Source organism: Ursus maritimus, unplaced genomic scaffold (genome assembly GCF_017311325.1).
Source record: "Ursus maritimus isolate PB19 unplaced genomic scaffold, ASM1731132v1 scaffold_3, whole genome shotgun sequence".
Classification (NCBI taxonomy): Eukaryota; Metazoa; Chordata; class Mammalia; order Carnivora; family Ursidae; genus Ursus; species Ursus maritimus.
Window position 1 is genome coordinate 52314229 of NW_024425563.1, and position 11483 is coordinate 52325711.

At 39.8% G+C, this 11483-nt stretch overlaps 1 protein-coding gene across 1 annotated transcript in view; it reads right to left on the bottom strand.

Moving 5' to 3' along the window:
* The window catches only part of DNAH11 (dynein axonemal heavy chain 11), a 312391-nt gene that overhangs the window by 125018 nt on the left and 175890 nt on the right, over positions 1-11483 (bottom strand). The gene's annotated exons all lie outside the window — the stretch shown is intronic.

An 11483-nucleotide genomic window follows, 5' to 3' on the forward strand; every position in this document is an offset into this window, starting at 1 on the left:
AACTATCCTTTTCTCATTGCATAGTTTTGGCTTCTTTGTCAAAAATTAATTAACCATGTCAGTATGAGCTTACTTCTGGGCTCTCTATTTTGCCCGACTGTGATGTATGTGTCTGTTTTTATGCCCATACCACACTGTTTTGATTACTGTAGCTTCATAAGGTAGTTCAAAATCAGGAAGTATGGTACCTTCAGCTTTGTTCTTTCTCTAGACTGCTTTAGCTGTTTGGGCTCTTTTTTGGTTCCACACAAATTTTAGGATTTTTATATTTCTGCAAAAAAATACTACAGGCATTTTGATGAAGATGTATTGAATCTGTAGATCATTTTTGGTAATATTGATACTTTAACAATGTTAATTGTTCCAATCCCCAAGCAAAGAATATTTTTCAATTTGTTTTCAATTTCTCTATCGTCTTAGGTTTTAGTGTAGAGATCTTTCATCTCCTTAAATTTGTTCCTATTTTATTTTTTTAATTCCACTGTAAATGACATTGTCTTAAATTTCTCTGATAGTTCATTATTAGTGTATTGAGACACAACCAATTTTTTGTGTCTATTTTGTATCCTGCAACATTACTGATGTCGTTTATTAGTCCTAACAGGTTTTTTTTGGGTTAAGTCTTGAGAGTTTTCTATAAAAAGATCATGTCGTCTACAAATAGAGACACCTTTTTTCTTTTCTGATTTGGATGCCTCTATTTCTTTTTCTTACCTAACTGTTCTGATTGAGACTTCCAGTACTATGACAAGTAAAAGTGATGACAGTAGGTATCCTTGCCTTGTTCCAGACCTTAGAGGAAAACTTTCAGTTTTTCACTGTTCAGTATGATGTTAGCTGTGTGCTTGTCATATATGGCCTTTATTATGTTGAAGTATGTTCCCTATATTCTCAGTTTGTTGATTTTTATCATAAATGAATGTTCTATTTTTTCAAATGCTTTTTCTACATCTATTGAGATCAACATATGATTTTTATCCTTCATTTTGTTAATATGGTATATCATGTGATTGATTTGTGGAGGTCAAACCATCCCTGCATCCCTGGAATAAACCCCATTTCATCATGGGGTATGACTCTTTTAAGGTACTATTAAATTCAGTTTGTTCCTATTTTGTTAAGGATTTTCCTATCTTTCTATCAGGGATATTGGCCTGTAATTTCTTTTTTGGTGACATCCTTGTCTGCTCTGGTATCAGTGTAAGGCTGGCCTTGTAAAATAGGTGTTTCCACCTCTTCAATTGTTTGGAAGAATTTGAGGAGGATTAGGATTCATTCTAATTTAAATATTTGATAGAATTCACCAGTGGGAGACGTCTGGTGCTGAATAACTTACCTGTGAAATAACTTCTCTCTAGTACGAGCTGCATGTAAATACCCATTTTCTATCTTAGGGGCCATGGGTTAATGTATGAAGTACTCCAAGAGAAACTGCAGAGGCCAGGGATGCTTAACCAGCACTTCTCATTTCTAATGGAAACCCACAATGCAAAGACGGCTACCTGAGCTCTTAGCTGACTTCTTCCATCAGCATAAATGTTTGATTAGTTAGCATCATGAATCTGATTTTTTACTGATGAAATGAGGAGTGTTCAAGGTATCTGAGAAAAATGGAAGCCTTATAGTTCCACCTGCACTGCTATATGAACCGAAGAGGAAAATCTAGATATTGGAAGCATCCCAACAATTATACCCTTTGGCTTTTTAGACTTTGATTTTGACCAGTGCTGTGGTAAACAGCTTACAGAAAAATTGTTTTTATGTGATTGCAGTGAGAACATCAGCTGAATCCTACCATGAGAACATTGCTACAGCTGCCCCAAAGGATCCTTCCAGTAAGAGCCATTCAGTTTTCTAAAAGAACAAAGCTAAGACTGAAGTAAGCTTATATAGCTGGTTTTGAAGCTTTAAGACCCGTTTTAAGTATACACAAACTCTGTATACCCGAGTTCAGTTTGAGACTTCCTCTCCCTGAAACATACCTGAGTTGGGATACTGGGGGACAAGAGCTCCCCCATCCCAGAACAGGTGCCTGCAAGTACTGAAGGTCACGGAAATATACATGACCTCCCAAATAGTCCCTGACAACCGCAAATGACCAAATTGGCTTAAGTTAGTTCCCAGCAGTGGACTGAAAGAAAAGTCTGCTAAGAAAATAAAGTTAAAAATGCCTCAGACAGCTGTGCTCTTTTCTAAAAGCAAATTCTCACAAGTAAGAAGCAAACCCTGAAATCACCATCTCTGTACTTCCTACAGCTCTAACATTTGGACGTCAGAATCTTTCTTTTGGAATCCATACCATAGAATTTTCTATCCTTTTTTCCCCCCTAACACAGGTGTTAGGACTCATTTGCAATAACCCATTTTTCATTGTGCTTTGTAATACATTTCAATTTCTTTTGGATAAGATTCCATCGTAAGTACATATTTATTTGTATATCACTAACAGGACTCAGTCCATTTCCTCTTGTAATGGAAATTTGAATTGCTACCGTCACTCTGTATTTTTTTCCAGTTGATATATTCTCAGATGGAAGTAACCCTCCCACATATTTACTTCAGAAGCTTCTATCCATGACTTAGGCTTGCATTTATCCTCAAAAGTCTAAGTATTTTTCAAGAGTGGTAAGATCTGAATCATACTGAGAGAATCCTCTTAGGAATGGCACTTTAGCAGACAAACTCTTCCCTTGTTTGTCTGTTTTAATATCATTTTATCATCCTTATATTTCCCCTTATCAACCACCATCCAATAACCTGTTAATTTCAATTATTTTCATGAACTCCACCAGCATCTTCAACATATACACCTTCAATACATTTTTATATTTTCTTTTAGGTAACACAATGAAACAATTCACACTTTTTACTTACGAATATTGGCCAGAACCAATTTTACATTGGAGAGTTTTTGTTTGTTTTTTTTTGAGGGGGCGCAGAGGCAGATGGAGGGAGAGAATTTTAAGCAGGCTCCACGCCCAGTGCGGATTCGATCTCACAACCCTGAGATCGTGACCTGAGCTGAAATCAAGTATTGGATGCTTAACCAACTGAGCCACCCAGGCGCCCCTACACTGGGGAGTATTATTTCTTTTTTTAAAAACAAAACTCTTCAATTCATAAAAAAATTGTATGTGGAATCCCAAAAGAGAGCAAGAAGAAAATCCATTCCTGGGGAGTAAAGACAGTAGAAGTTATATTCCCCACTGCGTATTCCCTGCTATATACTCCTACCTACAGGAGGAGTGTATCACCTCCCCTTAGCTGCCCTGCTTGATACCTGGGACTGAACTACCCACACACTCCTTTCCAGGCCAGGCTGCAGCTCCATACACTTGCTTTGTTTTTATTTTTTCAAACAATCAATCGGTGCATAATGATCTACTGATTAGGCCCATATCTTTTTTTTTTTTAAAGATTTTATTTATCTATTCGACAGAGATAGAGACAGCCAGCGAGAGAGGGAACACAAGCAGGGGGAGTGGGAGAGGAAGAAGCAGGCTCATAGCAGAGGAGCCTGATGTGGGGCTCGATCCCATAATGCCAGGATCACGCCCTGAGCCGAAGGCAATTGCTTAACTGCTGTGCCACCCAGGCGCCCCTAGGCCCATATCTAAACAATGTCATGCAAGTTTTGGGCTTGTGCTCTGCGCTGCTCTGCTAGTAGTCGGCACTTCTCTGGTGCTGGGTGGTAACTCCACACGCATGTGCACTTGCAAGCACAAACCCCATACTGTGCGGGCAAAGCCCATATCCAAATGTGAGCAGAATGGGAAAAACACAAACCATGCTTTTCCAAATGCAAAGTTTATTCAATTTAAATGGATAAATCCTTTAGTCTTGGATTAAGCCCTTCACTTCCGGTGTTAAAGATTTCTCTTATAAAATATGGGAGATGATCTCTATGAGAATAGACATCTTGGAGATATTTCCCAATCCTTTCTCCCCCTCAATGAAACCTTTCTTGTCCCATCTTTGGTTACCCTATATACCCCTCACCTCTCATACACAGAGGTGTAATTGTACACTCAGTCTGTGCAACTTGGAGGTTCGGGCTTGTCTTTCCAGCAACGAGGCGGGCAGGTGTCGGCTCTTGCTCACTATCCTATGCCCAGGGACCAGCACTTCCCAGGCACTCAGCAAATACTTGCGTGACTCAGCAGATAGATCAAGGAGTCAACAGATGGCAACGTGAACTATTCTTCTGAGCAAGATGAAATTTTGATATGTGCATCCTAATTTGTTTTGAACCAGCCCTTGGACCTCTTCTCTTTTCACAGGTCATGACTTCCTCATCTAACCCCATGGGTGGTGGTCAGAGATGGCTTTAAACTCCATCTCTAGTCCCACCCTCTTCTCCAGACTCCAACCTATGTTCAGCTATATCCTGTTCACCTCTATTTGAATATATCAAGGGCATCTGAAGTTAACTTTAGGTAGAACTTTTTATTTACCCTCATCCACCAACCTAATACAAGGCACACCTCCTCCCATGTTCCCTATTTCAATAAATGGTATGTCCTTTATCCTGTTGACTCAGGCCAAAGTCACTGAAATCATCCTTGACTCTTTTCTTTGACCCTACCTCCAAAAAAAAATGTTTTGCTGTTTTGTGAAATTTCAAGAACAGTGAACCTCAGATACAAAATACAAGGTCACACCTTTCATATCTCTCTGACGTTCCTTCCATTCCTGTTATGTAAATACTACCAAAAAATGCAAGGGCAGGAGCTAGGGTACTGTATTCAGAAAGGTGTGGTCCTGATCAGAAAAACACTGGTGGCAGGGCAGAGACTGACAGGGCCTGGGATCAGCACCGGGCAAGCCATCCATGAGCATGGGTGTTATTTTCCATCAACTCAAGTGTCAGAATGAGGGGCGGGATGGATAGAAGACAGCACTCCTCAATGATAAAGTCATCCTGGGTGGTCATCCACATGAAGGAAAGGAAGTTGGGTGCGTTGTCTGCTAACCCATGAAGATCTGAGATTAGACTTGACCATCATGCAAGGGTAAGGTTTTGCAACATCTGATTTTCTATGCGACAGGTTAAGTATTTGAGCTTTTTATACAAGATCACAGACTTATCATGAAGGTTATGTGTGTGAGTACTAAGTCTTGTGGTTTACGCCATGAGCTCCTGTGTTAATCTGTTGCCTCAATGGGAGTGTTGCTCAACAGCCCTGCTCAGACTGTCAGGCTCCCTAGATGAGCTGCAGAGCGAGGCAGGAGCCCATCACCTACACTGGCTATTGCCAAACCCCACATATGAATTGCTGTCTATTCTATCCAAGAAGGAAGAAGGAGGAGAAGGGAGAGGGAGAAAGAACAAAAACCGGAAGGATAAGGAAAACTCAACTGCGGCCTGAGGAACAATACTATGAAACCAAGAAAAATTTAAAAAGTATCCAGGAGACTTAAAGGAAGGTAATTGCACTGAGGTATCTAAGAACCTGAAAAAGAAAACTTGCTTCACACTCTCAAAAGGCTAGAAGAGCATTATAAAAACCCCATAATAAGAGAACAGGCCAAGATTAAAAAAAAAAAAAAAAAAAGAACCAACCAAAAAACAAAAACAAAAAAACCAAGGGGATTTATGAAAGGACATACATGATAAAATACAACACCTCTTCCTAAAAATATTAAAAATATCTTAAGCCTACAGTTAATCCAATAATGATAGAAAGCTTAATGATGGAAAGCTAAAAGCATTCCCATTAAAATAAAAAATAAGACAAAGATGCTACTATCATCACCTAAAAATTTTATTTTATTTTATTTTATTTTTTTTAAGATTTTATTTATTTATTTGACAGAGATAGAGACAGCCAGCGAGAGAGGGAACACAAGCAGGGGGAGTGGGAGAGGAAGAAGCAGGCTCATAGCGGAGGAGCCTGATGTGGGGCTCGATCCCAGAACTCCAGGATCACGCCCTGAGCCGAAGGCAGACGCTTAACCGCTGTGCCACCCAGGCGCCCCAATCACCTAAAAATTTTAAATGGTATGCAAAAATCATGGCTATTATAATACATGGAAAAGAGGTAATTATTAGAAAGGAGGAGCAACAATTCAAAGGTTATGTAACGACCTACTCAGCAAACTCTAAGGTACAAAATATGAAACCTACTAGAGTGTCCAATGGACGGGCTGGTAAGACAAACAAGCATCTATCCATCCCTCCTTCCCTCCATCTACCGGCACTCTGACATGCCCCTCATGATCTGGCAAGAGCAAAAAATAATATAAAATGATGAGTAAGAACTTAAGAAATGCATAAAACATATGAAGATAGCTAGCTGCTTTACTGAGGGTCAGTGAAGACATTGTGACCAAATGACAAGCTGTGCCACATTCCTGGAGAGGAACGTCTATTATAAAGGTATTTATTCCTCTCACATTCACTAACAAATTTTAAGCAATTCTCATAAATTCCCAACAAGATGAGTGGAGCTTCACAAAGTGATTCTAAAGTTCATATGGAATAAAAAAGGCTAAGGACATTCATAGAAAGAGATTATTCACAAGTCACACTGTCGAGAAACAAAACTTAAACGTTATTGATAGAACGGTACAGAAACGTTCAATATTGTAGATGTATCCATCACACTCAATTTAGTCTATACATTCTCACAGGATTTTTAAAAATATTTTTTTATTGTGAGAGAGAGTGGGAGAGAGCCCATGTGCAAGTGTGAGCAGAGGAGTCGGGCAGAGGGAGAGGGAGAGAGAGTCTCAAGCAGGCTCCACACTCAGCTCGGAGCCCAACATGGGGCTCGATCTCACGACCCTGAGATCATGACCTGAGCCAAAATCAAGACGCTTAAGCAACTGAGCCACCCAGGTGCCCCTCACAGGATTCTTTTTAATGTTAAGCTGATTCCATAGTTCTTCAAGTAAAGGTACAAATAGCTAAGTAAATGTAGAAAAGGAAGAAGATTATTCTACCAGATTCCAGAATATGCTACAAATTTACAATAAGCAAAGCTGTGTGGTATTCATGCAGGCTGAGACGAAGAATTCTATAGAAGAGTCAAAAAATAGAATACCATATATTTAGACATTTAGTGTATGATTATGAGACAGGTAGCATTTCAAATCAGTCGTGAAATATTATATAATAAATGGCGTTTGGAGAATCTAGGAGTCGGGGAGAGTAGAAAAGCCACCTTGTACTATACACAACAATCCATAGCTTAGCATTCAAAGCAGTTTAAGTTAATTTAAATAGAATTCAGAATAATATTTTCATAACCATGAAGTATGGAAACACTTCCTAAAAAAGAAAAGCCTTAACCCATAAAATCCATGTAAGAAAAATTAGGTATTTTTTGATAATATAAATATAAAAGAGAAGTCACTGTTAGCAAAGTTAGGACTGTGATGAACTTTGACAAACACTGGCAACATGTAAAATGGACAAGAACATTATGGACATGGGAATATTATCCAGATATAGAAAGAGTTCTTATAAATCAAAGAAAACTGTAACAAACCAGTAGGAAATTTGGTAAAGGGCATACATGAATAAAGGTGTTCTACAAGTAGATAACTAGAGTAAAGTACATGTGAGTGAAATATTTCACTCCATACACCAAATTCTTGGAACCATTTCATTTTTTTTGCCCTGTGGGAGGCTTCCAACAAAAAAGGCACAGAGGAATGTAAAAAAATTGTGACAGATGTGGAAAAACACTTCAGCTTGGAATATGTACTTTGCATGCATTTATATACATAGAGAAACCTGGAAGGAAATATACCAGTAGGTTTTCAGTAGTTACCTCCAGGCAATACAATTAAAGCCTATTTTTTTTCCCCCTCATATGGTTCTGTATTTTTAAATTCTCTACAATGAACACATACATCTTATATCATCAGAAGGGACACTTTCATTCTCTAAAAATACAGAATCACATGGCTATGTATGTGTATACACACACACACTCACATACACACATCCTTCAGTAGATACATAACAAGACAGGTATCTAAAGCCTTGGGAAACAATCAGGGGCTGCTATGTACAGTAAGTGTTCCTTTCCCTATGGCATCAGATGGCTAAGAAGGAAGGCAAGAAAAGAACAGTTTTCGGGTTAACTAAAATCAACAGGAGAGAAGATGAAAAGTACTCCACTCTAGTTGCCAGGTGAGTATTACGTAGGAAAAGATGCACATATACAAAACTGAAGGAGAGAAGGCATTTGGCATTTATTCGTTGGTTTATTTCAGGCCATCCAAGGGCTCACATCTGATCATCATTAATGGGAACTGCCCTGTGGGATTCAGAGGTCACATTTTGCATGCCAACAGGTTCTTACTGCCCTTGCATTCCAAATGGGAACTGGCTTTGGGTGGTGAGCATGGGTAATGGGGTGGCAACTTCACATCATTGAGCTCGACCTGCCAGGTGTGCTCACCAACCCTGTAACACATTTAGCTTCCCATGTTGCCCACCTAGGAACATATGCAAGGGAAGGACTCGCTCATCAGGAATTTGGAGTTGTTAGTATGTTCTGGTGAATATCACAGTATATGAAACTAACACAGAGCAAGCCAGAATCCTTTAAAGTCCAAGAGTATGAGGGTAGTATTTATGTACTGAAGAGAAAGAAGTTGCCATTTTCTAGCTAAAAGGTGACCCATTTTTATGTTGTATTATTTCTCCCTCGAGGTAAGACGCTAATCACCACCTTTTCTCATGATGCAGCAACCTGAGTGACGAGGCCGAGAAAGATCGGGCGTGTTTGAGGGAAATATCCTATTCCTCCTCGGCATGAAACACGCCGAACACAATACAAAACCCAAAAACCCTCCTACTCATTTTAGTAGAAAAGACATAGATTATTCAATCAGCAATCCCGTGACAATGTGGGGAAAATGATCCATATCTAACTCCAAAATAAATTCTAGCTTGTACTGAAGTAAATACTGAAAACGGGCCTCTGAAACGAGATGAACGCAAAACTGGTCCCAGCTTCAGGAAAGCTTCCTGGAGTGGAGTCAAAGGAAACAGGTGAAGGGAAAGACTCACTGATTTATTTTTTATTTTTTAAAAAATTTATTTATTTGAGAGAGAGAGAGAAAGAGAGAGAGCACACAAGCAGGGGGAGGGGCAGAGGGAGAGAACGTCACACAGACTCCCTGCTGAGCGCAGAGCTCCATCCCAGGACCTGAGCCGAAACCAAGAGTCGGACCCTTAACCGACTGAGCCACCCAGGAGCCCCAAGACTGACTGATTTAAAACAGTAAAAATGTAAAACTTCTGGGGCTTCTGGGTGGCTCAGTTGTTAAATGTATGCCTTTGGCCCAGGTCATGATCCCAGGGTCCTGGGATCAAGTCCCGCATCCGGCTCCCAGCTCAGCGGGGAGCCTGCCTCTCCCTCTGCCTGCCGCATCCCCTACTTCTGCTCTCTGTCAAATAAATAAATAAAATCTTTTTAAGAAACGTAAAACTTCTGTACATCGATCTGTATTGCATGAATATTAGTAAGTTCAAGGAGCAAAACCATATAATTATCTCAACAGATGCTGAAAAGGAATTTAGAAGATAATTCCTTGACAAGATATAGCCAACATAAGACCTAATACTGAAAACATTAGAAACATTCTTATTAATGTAAAAATCAAGACAAAATTTCAACGACCATCATAATTATCTAATGTTCAGTAGATTTACCAATGCAATGAGGGAGGAAAGCAGATAAATAGAATGTTAAAAAAGACAAAATATTACCTGCAGGCTATGTGATAGCAACCAACTAGTATAAACTACCAGAGAGGCTGATTATCAACATACTGGGTCATAAAATTACAAACCAATAGCTCTCCTATATACAGACAACACACTATCAGAAAACCTTATGAAAGAAATAGTCCTTCTATAAAAACCTTTATATAATAAAGATTAAATTCTCCCAAATATAAAATAAGCCATCAGCACAATTTCAATCAAAATTATAATGGAATGTATTTAGAATTTGAAAAAATGATTCTGATGTTTTTTCTAGATGTGCAGATATGTGAGAACAAAGAAAAACTAGACAAGAACAGTGAGATATTTGATACAAAAATGTGTAATAAAACCTTAATAATTTACACATTACAAGGCCAGGATCAGTAGTATAGACACTTACCAAGAAAAAAATAGAGAATCTAGAAATAAGTCCCAATATGATGTATAATAAAGGTATTACTTTAAATCAGTAAGGAAGGAATACACGGTGTTAAGATAAAAAGATATGGTTTTGGAAAAAAATAACTTGAAACCTCTCAGCTCATCTTTACCATATATGATCCATATATGATAATAAATATATTCCAGATGTAGTCAAGTTTTAAACACAAAACATAAGGATACTGGAATGATGGATTCTCTTGCCACCCCAAAATCCCTTTCTAATTTTATTCATGAAGGCCGTGTGACAAGATAAAAAATTCACTTCCTCCGACTCCCTGGTAGGTAGACGTGGCAGGTGATACACATGGCCACCAAGACGTCAGCTTAGGGTCTTGGGGAGAAGCCTTGGTTTCCTACCCAGAGCGCCCCGAGGTTGCCTGCCCCCCCTTCCTGCGAGTACAGGCTCCCACTGCACCGGTGTAGTGCTCACGAGGCAGGAGGCACCAGGAAGAGCGCTGGCAGAAGGCAAAGACCAGAAAGCACGGGTCTTTCAACTTTCGATATTTTCTTATTTGCTGCCCAGTTGAGTTCAAAATGCTTCCAGTGACAAGTTTTATCATCTTGGAGAGAAAAACTCTGCTATGAATTCACAAGCAACTCCAAATCCATAAAGGAAAACACTGATTCATCTAATAAAAAACTTCTTCAAGTTATAAACAAATACATGCTGTATATACATTTAAAAGACAAATAATAGGAAAAATAGATGCAACACATATGTAAGACTAACTGCTTGGTATACAGAGAACTCTGATAAACAAAACCACGTGTAAGTCAATGGAAAAGCGGGCCCTTTGGAGCTGAGCCTCACAAGTTCCTCAGCGTCCTGTCTGCTGTCCATACTCACAAGCCCACCCTGATTCAACAAGAGAGGACTGATACCCTACCTGTAAGTCAGAAACACAGTAAAGGAGTTAAGATGGCAGAGGAGTAGGGGACTCCTTTTACAGCCGGTCCCCTGAGTCGAGCTGGATAGGTACCGGACCAGCCTGAACATCCACAGAATCAGCCTGAGACGCAGGAAGATGCATCTGGATCTCTACAAATAAACATCTCCAGCGCTGAGTATTGAGGTACGAAGCAGGGAGCCGTGAAACCGCGCACAGATATCAGAAGATAAACGTAAGGGGGAGGGAGCTGCCATGTTCGGGCACCGGGAAGCAGTAGCCACCTGCACGGGGGAGCCCGTGGACTCGGGACTGGCACCCGCGAGACAGCGAGACAGCAGACTGAGACCGTGAGCCGGGGAACGCATGCGACCAGACTGAAAACCGGAGCTCTGGTGCGCTCACTGGAACCAGACTGAGAC